The sequence below is a fragment of the Protopterus annectens genome, chromosome 3.part1, assembly GCF_019279795.1.
Source record: "Protopterus annectens isolate FY-2018-M chromosome 3.part1, PAN1.0, whole genome shotgun sequence".
Lineage (NCBI taxonomy): Eukaryota > Metazoa > Chordata > Ceratodontiformes > Protopteridae > Protopterus > Protopterus annectens.
This window is the reverse complement of record NC_056732.1, coordinates 1573179142-1573198795: the sequence shown is the minus strand read 5'-3', so window position 1 is coordinate 1573198795 and position 19654 is coordinate 1573179142.

Below are 19654 nucleotides of genomic sequence, written 5' to 3'. Positions count from 1 at the left end.
AAGAGAAATCTTGATGAGTGGATGGGAAATAGAAAATTCACCCCGGGGATCATGCCAGTGACTCTACTTGACAGAGGCACTGGGAATTAAGGTCAGGGGGCACGATGCCAGGGTAATCCTATTAACTAGGCTTTAAAGGCTCCGAGGCCATTAGCCTAGTATACACCTATGAACCTAGGAACCTATGGGTACCACTTGATGATTTTTGAGAAGAAGAGGGGGTGAACTGAAATATGCAGACACAAAGTGTGAATCTGTGTATAATGGGCGAGGAAGAGACATTGTGCCAAGAACTAGATGGAGGGTTTGGGTCAGAAACTCTTAGCATAGCAGACTGACTCCATGGCACAGGGGACAGAGTCCTGACTGTGACTGAGAAAACCAGGGCTAAATTAGTGCCCTTGGCACTACAGGAACCAGACAGAGAGGGAGAAGAATGAAGAACTAGGTCCTGTTCACCTCCCCTGGGAGGAGGGAGGTTGTGTGCATGAGGGGCACGGACTGAGCAGTTGTACTCCTCTGTAGAGACAGGAGAGATCAATACTCATGTGTAGGGGGTTGGGAACAGAGCTGCTTGGTGGGATCAGATGTTTTGGAATCAACAGTAAAGACTGGTTCAGCCCAAAAAGATTTGCATGCTTCCTAATTTGCCTAGATGTGACAAAGCATACAGCTCTTCCTTTGGAATTGTTTATGTGTGTAAATGTAATATAACTGAAAGCATAGAGCTGCACATTGCACCAAGTGTAAACTGTCTGCCATTCATTTCCTTGTATCGTGGCTCTTCAAATCATAACATATTTACAAAAGTATGGATCATATATCATAAATTCTGAAGATGTCTATCAGTTGGATGTGGAAGATGATTGGGGGGAGGCAGAACTATATATATATATATATATATATATATATATATATATATATATATGTGTGTGTGTGTGTGTGTGTGTGTGTGTGTGTGTACAGAAAGAGAGAGAAAGAGCAAGCAAGCAAGAGAAAGAGGGAGAGAAGGAGGAAGGGAGTGGCATAGAGAAATGGAAAGTGACTAAAACAGAAAGAGAGAGAGAAGCGTTTCAGTACTCTCTGTTGTTTATGTTTATTTATTTATTTATTTATTTATTCATGTATAATTCATGGTTTACTATCAATATTGCGAAAGGCAAAACATTTTCCGTTTGCAATATCGAAGTAAACCACCAAACCTTGAATCTTGACTGCTACACAATGTTGTCCCAAATGATCGACACATTTGAGTCGACATTGTCATCAAAGACATCATGTGATATCCATATAGGAGCTGATGTAAATCAAACTCCTATATGACATATCACATTTTTGCACCCCCACACCCCCTGCTAATAATATCCGAGATCGCACTACAGTGGGTATATGGATGAATTTCCAATCCCCACTGTACAGCGATCTCCATACAGTTTGTCGAACAGACTTATGCGAATGCACTACTGCATTCACATAAGTGTGTTCAACTACCCCATACACTTGACATTGTACAAACTACAATCTGACTTTCGGCAGCATATTTGCCGACAGCTTGTCGTTCACACAACTGATAGTAAACCATAATTCATATGTTCTTATTATAGTGCAAATCTTAAAACACTCACCTGGATTTAAAAACTATACTCATAGTATGGTGTCACCTTGAGCTTGCAATTAAGCCAAAAGAAGGCTAATGTGGTTTTTCATGTCATATATACAAATGAAGAATTGTAGAAGCCTTCACAGGCAGCAATAAACCTACTACTGATTTCAAACGAATTGCTTCGAATGCTGCTCACTATGCCAAACCTAGTAGACATTAACTTGGCATGCCTGATATGTCGCCTGTAGCTTCTATTTGATGCTCATATAAAGATGTGTGAAATGGCACTCACAATAGCAATGAGGTAGAAGGGGTGTAAGAAACCAGATCCAGACAAGAGGAATGAAAGCTAGCAGGTTTGGTGTGTTTCTGTGTGTGTGTGTGTGTGGGGGTATTTAAACACATTATTGGTTTGCTATTCCTGCATTGTTTTCAGTAGTAGGTGAATATGTTGTGTAGTTATTGTCAAACACATCCTGCCTGAGTTCTGTTTACTGTTCTTACATCAGGTGTTACCATTTCTTCAGTGTACCACATTATTATTATTATTATTATTATTATTATTATTATTATTATTATTATTATTATTATTATTGTTATTAGTTCCCTACCCTTGTTATAAAGTCTAATAGTCGTTTGATGTATTATATATAGGCTGCACTGCAGTTGATTGCTGGCAGGCACTCATAGTGACCATACCAGTTGTTGCTGTATATGGCATCTTTCTCAACAACCTTGCACAACATTTTCTGTACTGGCAAATAATTGTTTTGGCAGTATCAGCTGTTGACAGATTTTAAATATTTCTCTTCTAGAAAGTCGCTAGAATAACAGGTTGTGTTAACATGCATTTTGAGGGATATGAAGTCTGAAATTCATTGGCATTATTTAGAAACTTCAAAATTCAATGATTTCGCAGAAAAAACACCCATTTTATGAAGAGCAGACCAAAAATATAAAGCAAAAATCTGGATATTCTATGAAAAAGTGGACAGTTGAGAGGTATGTCTGATGCTACAATATAGTGTCTATAGTGTCTTAGCTTCCTCTTCCAGCCCTGTACATCATCTACTGTCCATGTATTCCCCTCTTCAGTGACATCCTTGCCAGAATTTTTTCGTGTAGTAAATTTCTGCTACACTATCACTCCATTTTTTCTCCCATGAATGAAAAGAGTTTTTTTTTTTTGCCTGATTGGGATTGCTATGTCTTGTATATAACATAGCCTTTATGTTGATTTATTTAGGTATCACTAGACCTGCAAGAATAATGTGACCCACTGATAATGTTTGTCCTAGAACTGCATTACTAGGTAGGTTCGCAGCACACCATCTCTGCCTTCTCTACAAAGTGGTGTCATTTTTCAACAAATTCTAATAGTTAAACTGTGGATAAAACAATAACTTCAGTTATTTCTTTCTCATATTTTTCTATAATACATTTTTGTTTTAGAAAAAGTATTTGGATATCGAAAACATACACACAGAAGTAATTAATATTTAGCCTAGTTTCCAGGCATAATGATACCTTATAAGAAATTGGCAATTAATAGCACAGAATCACCAAGAGACCATGAAATGAGACTCTCCCTCTAAGCATCAGGCCTTATAGCATCTCTGGGGGGAGTCTCCTGTTCCAGATATATAGCAGAGTTCTGCCTTGTCGTATGAAACTAAAGCTGTAACTTTCAGATTTTTGCACTCCACTTAAATACCCAGCAGCCCATTCTTTTCTTTTATTATTCATGCATAATTTTATGAAGACAAATTCGGCCACAGAAAGAATATTTATTTATGTCTGTCTGTCAGAGTTTGTGTGTGTGTGTGTGTGTGTGTGTGTGTGTGTGTGTGTGTGTGTGTGTGTGTGTGTGTGTGTGTGTGTGTGTGTGTGCACGTGAGTGCGTGCGTGTGTGTGTGTGTGTGTGTGTGTGTGTGTGTGTGTGTGTGTGTGCGTGTCGCTTTCTCTGTCTTTCTCTCTCTCTCTCTCTGTCTCTCTCTCTCTCTCTCTCTCTCTCTCTCTCTCTCTCTCTCTCTCTCTCTCTCTCTCTCTCTCTCTCTCTCTCTCTCTCTCTCTCTCTCTCTCTCTCTCTCTCTCTCTCTCTCTCTCTCTCTCTCTCTCTCTCTCTCTCTCTCTCTCTCTCTCTCTCTCTCTCTCTCTCTCTCTCTCTCTCTCTCTCTCTCTCTCTCTTATTATATCTCTCTCTCTCTCTCTGTCTCTCTTTCTCACTCTCTCTCTGTCTCTCTTTCTCTCTCTCTCTCTCTGTCTGTCTATCTCTGTCTCACTCTTCCCCTCTCACTCTCTTTCTCTGCCATTCCTTGATTTACAAATGGACATTAAATATGCAGGAATTGCTAATAAGCTGTGTCATAAGATCCACCATACTAAGGATAAATAAACTTGATTTAAGGAACACAGATGCACAATATTAAGAAATACAGCTATGTCTGAAACCTCAAAGGTAGCACATATCATTGTGCAGAACTGGTGGTCAGTGGTGCCACCTTCACTGAGCACAGTGACATAGTGAATTTGCTGGCTGACAAATTCAACTCAAACTTCCCCCTCTCCCCCCGACTCCATCCACAAAATACCTACTAGCATAACTCCTCCCCCTAGCTATTAAAAGGCAGGCAATCCTGATGGTGCTCATTAAGGCCAACAACACAGCCTTTATGGGACCCAACCATATTCCAGCATGCCTTCTAAACAGCTGAAAACATGACCTATCAAGACCACTTGAGTCACTTTTCAACTATAGACTCAAAACATGCTTTGTACCATGAGAATAGACAACTACAATGGTTTTCCCACTTCACAAGGTAGACCATCAACCGGCCACAGAAACTACAGACCTCGTAGTCTGACTAGTCTCACATACAAAGCCATGGAATGAATTACCATGAAAATGACCAACAAAGACATAGGCAACTGTCCGATGCTGGATCCAACCCAATTTGGCTTTATCAAGGAAAGATCATGCCTACTAAAACTGGTGGACATCTTTGAGAAGGTCACTAAAGCAATGGATGAGGGGGAATGGTGACTACTGCATACCTGGACCTGGCTAAGGTGCTCAATACAGTACCCCACTGAGGTACAGTTAACAAACTCACCTTACTGGGCATAAATCCCTACATAATTAATTAATTAACTGCCATCCGGCTCACAGAAAGGATCCAGAAGGTGAGGAATTGTGATGCCACCTCCACTAAGAGACCAGTCTTCAGTAGGAACCTCTGGCTTCTGTGCTGGGACTATTCCTATTTGGCATCTACTTCACAGAGGTAAAAGCTAACGTCTAGGGACTTTGCTTGACCAACTTCACAGATGACTGCAAACTGGGAGCTATCATAGATTCCCCCTTTGACACAAGCACCTTACAAGACATTCTAACACAGACAAATGGCTGGTTCCAAAGTCACGGACTAATGCATTATACTGGCTTTTTGGGAAAACTGCCACCCAAGCTTATTATTCCATTTATAAGAGTTGACCCAGTAGTCAGGGATCTGAGAACATATGTAGACAGTAATCTGACCTTTGACCAACATGTGGCCAAGGCAGTAAGAAAATCATTCTATGTTACCCAACTTATAAGTAAGGGCTTGGCATCCAAATCCAAGGAAGTCATAGTGTCAATTTATTTGGTCCTTAGATGCATCATTGAGTATAATGCACGCTTTGGCATGTAAATGACCGTACATATGGTGGTGTGATGCTGGCATAATGGTTAAGGTGTTTACCTTACAGACACAAGGTGCAGCGTTTGATTCACACATGGCGTAATTAGCTAGGCTTAAAATGGCCCACAAGAGCGGTTAGCCTAGATTAATCTATGAACCTATGAACAATTGGAATACCCACAAATGTTCCTTACCAGGACTCTCCAGGATATGAACTCAGTGTCCTACAGGGATCACCTTAAAATCCTATCTCTTTACTCTTGTCTCCTATAGGTTACTGAGGTGTGATTTATGCCTGGCATGCAAGGCATTCTCGGATCCAGCTGTGATGGACCTTTGCACGTGGGCAAAATGAACAGTATCAGAACCACAAGATCCAAGGACTTAAATTTTGTTTCTGACATAAATAAGATATGTTAGCAAGACAGATATGAGTCTCAAAGGATTCCGATGCTCTGAACGGGCTTCACAGCCATGTGAGGCAGACCCCATTCCCTAGTCCTATTTAAGCATAACCTTGATTAATGGATGGGAAATCAGAAAGAAATTCCATGTCTTGTCCCCATGTGTCTGATAGACAGAGGCAGACAGTAATGCCCAAATTAACATACCCGCCCCTACATATCCTGTAGAAATTTCCTAATATACCTCCTCCTAATAAATGCCCATGACACACAGGAACACAACTGAGCTGGATTGCACGGATAGGTTTATAAAGAAAGAGAGGTTGGCATAATGATTAGGATTCTTACCTCAGAAACATAAGGTACAGGGTTTGATTCTCACATTTGAGGGAAATTGGCTAGGCTTAAAATGGCCTACAAGGGCAGCTAGTCTAGTACTAACCGATGAGCCTATTTTGAACTGACAAAAAAAAAAAAACAAAGTTGCTTTGCTGTTCCCAAGAGCAACCATTACTCAGATTTAGGGAAGGAGCTATGCCAAGCCACGCATTTGCACTTAGCATAAACAGGCTGTCAAATCATGCCATAATATTTGGCACAGACAAACAGACAACATCCATGCAGATGAGATACATTGCTCTGTATAGCAATGTCTGCACAGATTTTGTAAGCCCTACGATCATATATGTAGCACATATATGTCACAGTATGACAAAAAAAAAATCTCTATTATTCCTTGTTTGAAAAGACATTTTATCTTATCTCTCTGTTTCAATCTTAGTCATATTTGTGTATTACATGTATTAACTTACTCTGTTTTATAAATGTTATCTTATTATGCCTATTTCTGTGCAAACTTGTAAAAACCACTGGAGCTTTTCTCCCCGGGTCTACACTGAAAATGGACATAAATCCAGCTGGACTAGCCCGGTCAACAAATGTAAAATAAATAAAATTAAAAAAAAAAAAAAAAAATATATATATATATATATATATATATATATATATATATATATATATATATATGTATATATATATATATATACCCAAATATATGCACACCTGGGGCACTCATACTATTATGCAAGTGGGGGCAAACATGGCACCCAGTCAGATGTTACACGAAAGTGGTAATGAAGGAATTCTAATCATGTTCCTCTAGAGGTAGTTGCTATCTTAATGGAGGTCCAGACCTTGAGTTAGCTTCAATTTTCAGTCATTTGCTGTTGTCTACACAGAACATAACTAACATTATCTTTCAAAATGTATTTAAAAATGCTAACCAGGTCAATGGATGCAACAGATGATGGATGTCTAACAAGGCTACTAAACAATCATGAAGAACTGTTGCTGTCTCAGATTGAAATACTTAATTCCCTTCCTATCAGGCCCATCAGAAAGTCTCAGCCAAATGATCAGCCTGAAACACATATTCAGAGCAATTCTGGAATTATGGCTGTAAATTTGTCTGGGCTAACAAGCTGCATTGAACTGGTAACCCAGCATTCCAAAACATATGAGATATCACACACTACAATGATTACTGACCCATTGTATGCAACCACAGACTTTGACAAAAAGTGCAGGTCAAATTTTTAATAAAGTGGAATGTGACCCTCCTTCAAAACATGATACATTAAGGAAAAGGGGTGAGGGATAGAGAATTGGCATCTGATGGTATACTGTGGTGAACTAGAAAATATGTGCTTCTTACCTGCATTGGTGTTTTCAGGAGTATTTTGCTAATATCCCCGACCATCCCATTCTCGTAGAAAAGATGCAGAGAACCCTGAGATATATGCCATCTGACTTATCTCAGAAACAGAAGGTAAATATCACTTAGCATCTCTCATTTATAGGTTCATAGGTTCTTACTAGGCTATCTGCCCTAGGGCATTTAGAAGCCTAGCCAGAGTGTGTTTGGCTTTCACCACCCATTTTAAATTAATTTTGCTATGCCCTTTTTCGAGGTTAGTATACTGTGCCTCTGTCTAACAGTGACACAGAAGTGATACCCGAGGTAAACCTACGATCTCCCATCCACTCATCAAGATTCCTCTTGAAGAGAGTCAATGAGGGACTCTGCCTAACCTGGACTGGGATTTTATTACAGAGTGAAGGGAGCCTCTGGGTTATGAATCTGTCCCTCCAGCATGTCCTATTTATTTCAGTGCTGAGGTTCAAGTCTCTCAAGCGCGTAGCTCAATGGGATTTGGATTTTCTGAGGTGCAGCATGTCCATTAATTCCGGGTTAGACATGGCTTTATACGTCAGGCACAGATTGCCTCTGAGCAGGCAGTATGCCACTGAGTAGAGCTGGATTTTCTTTAACCGGGCAGCATATGGCATCTTTTTGAGCCCTTTGATCCTCTTGGTGAGGTACTTTTGGGGTCTTTCCAGTTGCTGCAGGTGTCTGGTAAGGTATATCCCAAAAGGGGCATTGTACTCAATTATGGGCCTGATGAGGGATGAGTAAAGAGGCAAGATGACCTCCCCTGATCTAGATGTGAATCCCTTCATGATTAGGTGGGCTATATAAAATGTTTTTCTAACCACTTTGGCCACGTGGTTGTCAAATGAGAGATTACTATCAACTTGGGTCCCCAGGTCCCAAATGTCTTCTTCTGTACTTAATGGATTACCACCTATGTGGTAATTTGTGGGCACTTTGTTTTTGCCAAAGCGGATGACTATACACTTTTTGGCATTTAGCTTGAGGCCATGGCTCTGGCACCAGTTGTCTGTTTCTATGAGGCCCTTTTTGAGGATACTTGTCTCGGCTGGAGAGTCGATTATGGCACCCAGTTTGCAGTCATCTGCGAACTTGGTCAGCCACAGTCCTTCTGTGTTTGTCTGTACCTCCGAGAAATATATACCGAACAAGAGAGGTCCCAGGTCTGAGCCTTGTGGGATGCCACTTGTAACTGGTTTGGAGTCTGACATGGCTCCAGCAATTCTAACCATGTGGGTTCTGTCCTTGAGCCAGTTTGCAACCCATCTAGTGACATAGGGGTTTATATTTAAGCTGGTGAGCTTATCTATAATGCCCGAGTGGGGTATTGTATCGAAGGCTTTTGCGAGGTCCAGGTAGGCTGTGTGGACCACCTTCCCCTCGTCAATGGCCTTGCTGACTGTTTCAAAGAAATTGACCAGGTTTAAGAGGCAGGATCTGCCCTAAACAAAGCTGAACTGGGTAGGATCCAGTGTCTGTAGGTCCCCAATATCTTTATTTATGAGGTCCATGATGATCCTTTCCATAGCTTTGCAGACCGAGCTAGTCAGGCTTATGGGGCGATAGTTTCCAGGATCCGTTGAGGCACCACCTTTGTGGAGAGGGACCACTGTTGCTGTACGCCACTCTTTGAGTACATATCCTGTAGTAAGGCTGAGACTGAACAGTAGTTTTATGTTTGGGTTTAGCTCTTCTTGGAGTTCATGTAGGATGCAGCTTGGGACACCGTCTGGTCCCATTGATGCTGTGTTTTTTGCTTTGGAGGGGGCGGCTCTTACCTGAGCATCTGAGATGTCAGGGGGGCAGCACTCTGCTGGGATAGATATTCGCCCTTTTGGTGGGGAGGGGGGGGAGACGTTTGCACTGAACCTGTCAGCTAGGATGTTGGCAATGTCTGTGGGTTCGGTGTATTTTTTGTCATTTTGGACTAATTCTGAGCAAATCTGGGAATTCCCACCCAGGATCCTAACATAACTAAAGAAAGCCTTGTGATTATCCTTAGTGTCCTGTGCAATTTTTCTCTCGAAGCTGGCCTTAGACGATTTTATGAGTGCCCGTAGTTTTTTGCTAATACTGATCAGTGATGCCTTCCCTTTTTGGGATTTTGCTCTATCATGTAGTAGCTTCCTCCTTCTGTTGTATAGTTTGTTTATGGTTGCGGTCCACCAGACAGGACGTCTGCCTTTGGAGGATTGGATCTTCATTTTATTTGGGATTGCATGATCCATGCATTCCTGAAGGTGTTCATAGAATGCGTTTATAAAGGATTCTGCAGTCTGGGCCGTATTTTCCACAGGCCCGGGGGCTTTGAAGGATTCCACCTCGGTTTTGAAGAGTGTGAAATTTGCTTTAGAGAAGTTTTTCACTGTGGTTTTCTGGGCAGGGGGTGGTGTAGGGATGTGAATATCCAGTGAGATTAGTTTATGGTCTGATCTTACCAGTGAGGGATACACTTCTGGTCTGGAGCATAGAGTCCCCATGTTGGTGATGATCAGGTCCAGTATGTTTTCCCCTCTTGTGGGAGTGGTAACAAGTTGTTCCATAGCATTTGAGTTTATAAATTCTAGGAACCTTTGGGCTAGGGTGTTGGAGCTAGAGTAATGCTCCCAGTCTATGTTTGGGTAGTTGAAGTCGCCCAATATAATGGTGTTTGGAGAGACCTTCATATTTTCCAGTGTTCTCAGGAAGGCCAAGTGGGGTTCCTGGGTTTGGGAGGGTGGTCTGTAGCAGGCTATAAACTGGAAGGCAGTTTTACTCACTGTTAGTTGCACATAGATAGTCTCTGATGCTTCATGCTGTGCCACCAACCTGGAGGTGTGTTTATCTTTGACGAATATTAATACTCCCCCTCCTTTTGTGGTTCAATTCAAGTTTTGGGGCCAAAAAGCATGGTATGAGGTATAACCTGGTAGTGCTGGGGTGCTCTCGGGAGCCTTGAACCAGGTTTCTGTTACTGCACAGATATCGATGTTCTCCATGCTAAGGAGAGTTTCGAGTGTGTGCATCTTGAGGTTTAGAATTCTGGAGTTGAGTAGCATTACTCTTAGTTTCTTATCCCTTGTGATACCTATGGAGGTGGGTTTGTCTTTTGAGCCTTGCCTAAAAAAGGCACTATGGGGGTAGCAAGAGCCTTTGCCAATATCTGAAAGCCCAGGGATGATAGGTGCAAGCCGTCCCTAGCGAAGCATCGTGGCTTGTTGAGCATGTCATCCCAGGCTGACAGGCATTGGATCCCCTTTGAATGACACCAATACTTAAGCCAATTGTTGAAATTGATCATCTTGCCTTCATATTGTGGCATCATTCTTGGTGAGGGTAAGATGCTACTCAAGGTCAGGGTCATACCAGCCTGGGCTACATGGTCAGAGAGCTCCTCTATGTCTCTTTTCATGTAGTCCAGGGAGGTACATCTCAGGTCATTCCCACCAGCATGGACAATGACTGAGTCATATTTGTACTTGCCTTGGAGTGACCTGAGTGCATGTATTATGTGGCGGATCCTAGCACCTGACAGGCAGCTCACCGTGACCTTCTCCTTGTTCAGCCTGGTGAGCGGGATGTCAGTGTGTCTGATGATAGAGTCACCTATTGCAAGTGTATCAGGTGTGTTGTATAGCCTTAAGGGCTGTGACTGTTTGGCACACTAGCTTTGTGAGCTATGTGTTGCACTTGTTTTGTTTTTGGGTAGCGGTAGCTTGGGTGTCTGCTTTGGAGGTCTCTGATGCTTAGGCAGATTTTTATTTAAAGCCTCCGAGTATGTTTTTGTGTGTTTATGTGTTTGGTTTGCTGTCGTGGTAGGTCTATGTGAGACTGGAATTGTAGTGAGTGTGGTTTCCTTCTCCTTCTGACTGGTTATGCTAGTACTGAGTTGAGAGAGCTTATCCTCCAGTTTGGCTATATGGTTGCATCTCTCACATGTGTTCGAATTTGTTGGGAGGAGGAGAGGGTTGTCTGTGTACATGAGGCAGTTGTAACATTGCCTCAAAATTCCCAGATTCACCAGCTGGACCGGAGAGGAGATTGACAACTGACCTTTGGACATGCTAGAATAGTATTGGGAATTCCTTTATAATTAAAAAAAAGGGCCAATGGGGAACAAGGTACTCAAGGGGAGTTTGTGAGGGTGTAGTGCTTTTAATTTTTTAGTGCTGACTTAGTGAGCAGGTGCCAGGTAACTTAAATGCAATGTGTTACAGGTAACTTAAATGCAAAAACGGCAAACAGTAACTTTCTTTCAAGTGAAACAAGGAAATAAATACAGTAAGCAATGCAGACATCACTAGGGATCCATAGAAGCACTGAAAAGCCACATTTTAGGTGGAATTAGCATTTCAGGGAAATAACAAGCAAACAAACAACAAGCATACAAATAAAGCTAGATTCAGCAGGCCTGGATCTAGTCTATGCTACAGCAAACAAGGTGTACCAATTTCAGTAAGAAACAGTTCAAATATGCAGGCACTATAAGCCTTTAATCAGAAATTCCCAGCTCAGAAGGGCAGAGTCCAGCCTCTCCTCCCACAAGAGTGCAGACCACGAACCTTCTTAATGTAAAATAACTGGCCTGAAGCCCAAGTGCTTAAATCAAAACTAATACACTTTTAAAATAACAGACACTGAGCCCTCAATCAGCAGTTCCCAACTTAGAAGGATGTAAGCTACCTGTCCTGCCACCACAGTGCAGGCCACAAACCTTCCTAATGTAAAACAACTGGTCTGAAGCCCAAGTGCTTAATCCAAAAGACTTAGAATGATAGCTACACTTTAATCAAGTTACTACCAAGCAGTAATAAATACAACTGAATACTTTAAAGAATGCCTGGATTAATGCTCAAGTTATACAAACAAAGCTAGATTCAGCAGGCCTGGATCTAGTCTATGCTACAGCAAACAAGATGTACCAATTTCAGTAAGAAGCAGTTCAAATATACAGGCACTATACGCCTTTAACCAGAAATTCCCAGCTCAGAAGGGCAGAGTCCAGCCTGTCCTCCCACAAGAGTGTAGACCACGAACCCTCGTAATGTAAAATAACTGGCCTAAAGCCCAAGTGCTTAAACCAGAATGAATACACTTTTAGAATAACGGACACTGAGCCCTCAATCAGCAGTTCCCAACTTAGAAGGCTGTAAGCTACCTGTTCTGCCACTACAGTGCAGACCACAAACCTTCTTAATGTAAAACAACTGGTCTGAAGCCCAAGTGCTTAAACTAAAAGGCTTAGAATGAGTTATACCAAGCAGTAATTAATGCAATTGAGTACTTTTAAGATGACGCAAAAGCAAAATAAAGTAGGAAGAAACACAAATACAGTAAAAGCAGATACATTTTTTTAAGTGGAAAGAGAGAAAGGAAAGAGAGAAAGGAGTAGCAGAAACTAAGCTGATTGGCCTTCTCAAATGTTCTCCCTGTACTGGGTAGAATGAGGTAATGACACTAGACTGGAGGAGAGTCCCAGATCAAATTTACACTAGGGGCGGGCAACTGCAAAGCCACCAACTATAAAAACACTATACCAACAGGGAGGGAGGGTGGGAAACAAACTGCAGAAATGTTTCTCACAGCTGAAAAGCAGCAGTAAGCCTTTAAATGAAAGTTTTACACAGCTAAAGGAGCCTCTAGAAAAAAGAGTTTAACTGCAACAAGTTATCAGAAACAAACAACCCAATAGATGCTTAATAAAAGTGGATAATTTCCAGTTAATACCTCACACACAGTGAAACTAGCTAGAAAAATACACAGTACACAAAGTGCTATAAATAACAAAGAAATAAAGAACAAAACAAAAAACAGGATACTTAATGTTATATATTATAGCCCTGAGTTTCCTCGGTGTCCTTCCTTCGATAAGCTCAGTGTGAAATGGCAGAACACTCACAACTGAACTTCTTAGGTAACAGAAAGTTGAAACCTGAGACAGCTTTTAAGAAAGAAATCTCAAAAGAACCAATGAGGGGCTTAGTCTAAGCTGTAGTCCAGGTGACCTCAGTCAGCCAATGACCTCAAACAATTCTCTCTCACTGAAATGCCTGATGGCTTTGGCTAAACCAAGATGTCCCTGAATATGTGCTCAGACACACAGCCTCCACAAACACTAGGCCCAAATACAAGCCTGAATATGGAAATGATACAAATATCCCCACTACTTAGAACAAACTGCAGAAATGTTTCTCACAGCTGAAAAGCAGCAGTGAGCCTTTAAATGAAAGTTTTAAACAGCTAAAGGAGCCTCTAGAAAAAAGAGTTTAACTGCAGCAAGTTATCAGAAACAAACAACCCAACAGATGCTTAATAAAAGTGGACAATTTCCAGTTAATACCTCACACACATTGGTAAGTAAAACGCTGCCCAGGCTACTTAATCATGTTCAATATACAGCAGGACTCTACCGTCAAAATACATAATGATCGCGCCGCTTCTCGTATAATCTAACTTTTGGCTGTTTATTAAAGTCTAGGAGTACATCACATTTTTCATTCAGCTGGGTTTGAACCTTTGATGATCCTGAATGCAAATTTTTATGTTAGATACAGCACTGCCTCATTGTTGGAGCCAATAATCCAGAGTGCTGATAAATGTGGCAGAGCCTACAACAAAGTCCAGGAGTGGAATCATTCACTCCCTTAAATAAAGTCTCAGATTAATCACAAGCTGGCTGAAAGCATACTGGAAATTTGTTGCTATGACTTTATTTCGATGACTACAGTCACAAAGCTGATGAGGAAAGGCTTACTATAGTCATGTGACTAAATAATGAATGAGAACACTTCAAAGAGTATTTGGGACTTGATTTCAGTAGCATTATGTAAGCTGTTTCCATCTCTGTTGATGCTACTTAATTCTTATAACTGCATTTAATGTAGGATGGTGTACCAGGAATATGGTAGACTGCAGCTGTTAGATTAATGCAAGACTTTAAAGTGTTTAGTTGTAGAATGTTATTTGGAATGAAGTGTTTTCTTCATATGAGGGATTTACCCACACTGTGTATGCATTGAAGATCTTGGACAACCAGGAGAAAGGACTGGCCACAATTAATTTTTGAACTGAGCAGCCAGCATTAATATTCTTCCCAAAAGCAGTATACATTTCATGTTTTTTCTTCAATGTCTCAAGGTTGATGCAATGTCATTAAGAGATGGTACATGTGGGATACATCCCCCCATACCAGTTATATTTTCCAAGGTAACAGATCACTCCAGTTTTCTCTCTCCTTTCCTCTCTTCATGATTTTAATTTTTCATGCAGAGAGTCTGAGTCTAGCCAGTAAAGCCAAACACCACTAGCTGTGGACATGCATGTTTTGGCCTTTTCATTGACCTCATCAGTACAACATAAGTGGATAGTTTGACTATAATACAGCCTGAATGTATGCATAAACACTTAAAAATCTAAAACAATCATGGCTATTCAGAAGCTAGGTTGCTGAAACACTTGATATCCTTAAGGGGTAATTTGTATATATCCCATGAGCCTCCATTACAGGAGGCATAAGGTATCACACATTGAAAACTCTAGCTTGACTGAGTTTTTCTTATAGTTTTCGCTGGACTTCATTAATGCAACTCCTTACACCAACTAGCCCTACCCCAGTGGGGGTTAGCAAACACTGGACACAGTTTTCACTAGCGTACTCCCCTCACAACCCATGCTTAACACCTATAATTACTAAATCACTGGTCAAATCTGATCACCTTAAGTTCAAGACACAATTTACCTTATAAACCCACCATCTACATGACTCAGCTGGACAGACCACGGCATTTCCTTACGAAGATAATCAAGGGCACAACCACTTTCAGCTACTCTGACTTTATTCAATCTTTTTTCCGTGTCCTAAAAACTTTTAAGAGGGGACCTCTTCCTACAGCCTCCCTTACATACACAAAACTAATAGCATCCTAAACACCCACTCAAGAAATCTGAACTTCCACTGCAATATAAATAGGGCCTGTTAGCAGGGCAGATATCTATCACAGAGAATACCTCTTTTATAGAATAAACTCCTCCTGGACATAAAAAATAACAGTTCCCTGTCCCTTTCACAGTACAACGTGGGTGACTGGATATGCAATCACAAATTCACCTCTGGTCTGTAGACTATCAACTCTGTATGCGTACATGAACAGTGAAGCTGAAGTCTCTGACACCCTCACTGTTACACACAGATCAATGTGGATTTTATACATCCACATCAACCTAGGTAAAACATATGGAAACAGAATTTGCCCATGGCAGTTATCTTTCTTTTTGCTTCTTCTGAATACAGAAAAATATATTTGACAGAACTCATTGTATATAGTTTTTTCAAGTGCTTGAGTCCTATGGTTTTCCACAAAGTTTAATCTGGCCTGTTGTGACCAATATACCTCTAAACTGTCCAGATTTTTCCAGAATGTCCAGGATTTTGCCTCATAGTTTTGGTCTCTTTCTCATAAAATGTGTGTTTTTCTGAAAATCATTGAGGACTGAAGCCACTAAATAATGCCATATATTTAAATTTCAGACTTCATAGCCTTCAGAAAATGCATACTAACAAATCCTGTTATTTTAGCAACTTACTAAGTTTTAAGAGCAGCATTTAAAATATGTCCCTTCTTTTGGACCTTTGTTGCCCCCATTATTTTAAACTTTGTCCAGATTTCTTGTATTAAGAGGTTGAGAGGTATGAAAAAACTACACTAAGTACCATTAAAGCTCAGAGTAACCCACACTCAAACATGAAACACTGTATACTGACACTGGCATGGGGCTGCATGGAAGTTTTTATTGTATGTATATAATAGAACCCTTCATTAGGTTACTAAAGGAAATCACTCATAGAAATCCGTCATCGGGTTACACTGAGAAGTCACTCAAATGCATTCACTGATTCTTAAAATGAAGCAGGAAGCAGCAAGAATGATATGTGACACTAATTTTTATACACACATATATATATATATATATATATATATATATATATATATATATATATATATAAAATGCAGATATATATGTCACACAAGTAGCAGACAAGATCTGTACCACTGAGAGAAGTATTTTAAGACAAAATTACTAGGCTTTGCATTTGTAAATATCTCATCTATCTACTCATTCCTTTATTTCTCATATAGCAGGAACAAAAGACAAAATGAAAAAATGCATTATTCATTTAAACTGAGATCTTCAAATTAATCAGCACAAGCTGGTAAGTCATTAAAATGAAAATTAATAAAAACTAGATGTTGATCTCATTTTTTCCTTGCTAAATTGCTTTCCTACTCTACAGAGATAAATTCTCTTACTGACCTTGACAGTTGTCATTAAACTTGTAAAGAAAAGCATTACATAGCAACACGATAAATAAATAAATGCATTTTAAAACTAAAAATTGATTTAGAAAAGATAGAACTGTGACATCCACTGAGGGCAGATCTGAAAGGAGGCAGCAAAGCCTATTTACTGAAAGAAAGTAAAAGATTCATGTATTCAACTGGCTCTGAAAATTTTAAGAACTTTAATGGAGTTATGATTTTCCTTAAGGCCAGAGTAGGCAGACAATGCCCACATAAGTAATTATAGTGTGGGGAGCTTAAATGCATGAGCAATAGAAATCTGCAATGCACTTACATTCAAAGCTATTGAACTAAAAAGGTAGAGTACAATAATGGTGTAGTTGATATCTCTGGAGAGGGCTCATTTTTAACGGGTAATACTGATTTAAGAGCAAATCTGTGTTTTTTTAAAGAACGAGATACGTTGTTAAGGTGAAGCATGTCTTATTATTATTATTCTTATTGTTGCTGTTATTATTGGTGAATTAAAGTAACCTAGCAATTAAAGCCAATTGAAATTGTACCATCTGTAAAAGTCTCCATCTGTGAGCCTTTCTCTTAATTTCTGCTGCTCTCTGTACTGGTTTTGTGATGCTAAGTTGCCTTGGAAGATTACTATCTGAATCATATACTATGGTTTACAGTTTAAGACCTCAGCTTTGTATTGATTGTACTTAAATTTGGTATGACTTAGTGGCATTTTTTTCTTAAGCTATATACTTTGCTGAAAATGACATAGGTATATATGTTTTCATTTGAATTAATATATAACATACAAAAGCATGACATTTTCATAGCTCCAGTTTAGAGATTGTCTAAGATTTAAAAACATAGCATTGCCTGCAAAGTGCAGATATGATGAAAAATGCAAGGATGATGTCAACTCTTAAGTCAGAGACAATGCATTATGTATGAAAATGAGCTACATAATATGATGCATGCCAAATCTGTCTACTAAAACTGCTGGCTGTACAGCTCAGTTACCAAGTTCCTCTCACAGAAGAGAGAGTCTGTGTTGCTGTGGAAAAATGGATAATGCTATTATGAGCCTCCCAATGGTAATACATGGGCCACACTTTTACAAACATGCACATGTGCACACGCACACACATACACACACACACAGGAACCCATATTTATTTATATCTATGTCTGTATTTGGGTATATGACATATTGTCTAATACTCAGTATATCAAATGTCAAAATATTACTGGTATTAGTGTGTGCTGATGCATTCTGTCTAGAGCAAACATCCCCTGGCCTATTGGCATGGGTTCTATTGGTTATTCGTTATCTGTTCAGCAAATTTTGAATGAGATCAGGTACTATAACTGATGCTCTGAGAGTTATCTAGCTTAAGATGCTGGTCACTGAAAGGGAAAGCATGGTGTCAGGGACTAGCTGAGGTGCAAACTAGTAGTTCTTTGTATAAGAAAACTGTACAACATTTAAGGTAGAAGCACTCCTATAGCTATAAGCAATCTGTGTGTCATGATTTCACCATGTTTGCATTTTCAGTGTGTTAGTAGTTGGCTGCAAACAATTAATGACAGATCCTAATGACCGCTTGATTCCTCCAGTTATGTTCAGTGCTGTTATACATGCATTAGAAGCTGTCCTGGCATCTGTCCATCTCTGTATGCTGGCAGCCTCGGGAACAGCCTGTCTCCAAGAACAGATTGTTGCATTAATTAGGTTTACTAAATTAAGTTACATACTCTCATAAACTCATATTCAAAAATGTGAAGTCCTCATCTGGAAATGGTTGTTTTTTTTTTCTCTGGCATTTCCTTCCTTGGAGATCATGACCTGGAACAGAAAAAGTAGTCCGCCAACAATTCTGTGTATTTCTGTCAATGACAGCAATATTCATGTGTAACCAGCATTGAATGGAACAGTTGTGTGTCACAAAGACAACAAGACAAAAGTTAGACAAATCACCAGTATACATTACATTGAGAGAGCGCCCTGTCACTCCACTGTTCACTGCACTGGCTATCACACTAAATGCAAAAACAGATACTTCCCTGCAGTCAGTCCTCCAAATGTTCATTTGCAAACTCCAATTCCTTTGGCACATCCAGTGTTGTAAAAATATTAGACGGATGCAGTGTACTGAAAGGATGTTCTAAATTGCTACCATTTTTTTTTGTATTCAGCCCAAATGAATGTAATTTTGTCAATCTAAACCACAACTGCTGCAGTTTGAGGGTTTTTTTTCTGTGCATTTGCTTTTTGTGGCAATTCTTAGATATGGACACATGGCTCTATATCACTTTGTCAAATGGCTATTCAGCGAATAGCCATTCATCGAACACCTATTTAGCAAAGTCTCTCTTTATTAAACAGCAAATTTTAAGTAAGGCAAACAAGGGGTTGGCCAACTGAGCAACCGCAAAAAAAAAATTAAAACCTGCCAAGGTGGGGGGGGGGCTATGCCCCACACCCCCATAACTAATAAAGAGAAACTATATTCAAAGCATTCTGTTTATTTTCAGAGCTAGAACTGAAGCTATGCTAATGACATCTGTTTTCACAGCTCAACCGAATGAAATGTAAAACGTTGTGAATTACTGAACTAAGACATTTGTCAAAGCAATTACACAAACACCAGTGAAATAATCTGTAAATAGCAGCTAACCCTGAAGGAGAGAGCAACAGTCCATGAGTCAAAGAGGTGCATACAACAAACATTTATGAATATGGATGCAGCAGTGCTTACGGTGAAGCTTATCAACATATGCAGTTTAATGCACGGGGGGGGGGGGTTCTGCTGTGAATCTCAGGGTCGCATCATTTTTAATTGTTCTTACCATATTTCTGATCACAAATTGTGTTGCGTTTAAAGATCTGAAAATGTCTGAATGGAATTAGTCACAAATGAAAAAAATAATATCCTGAGTTGCATTAGCAT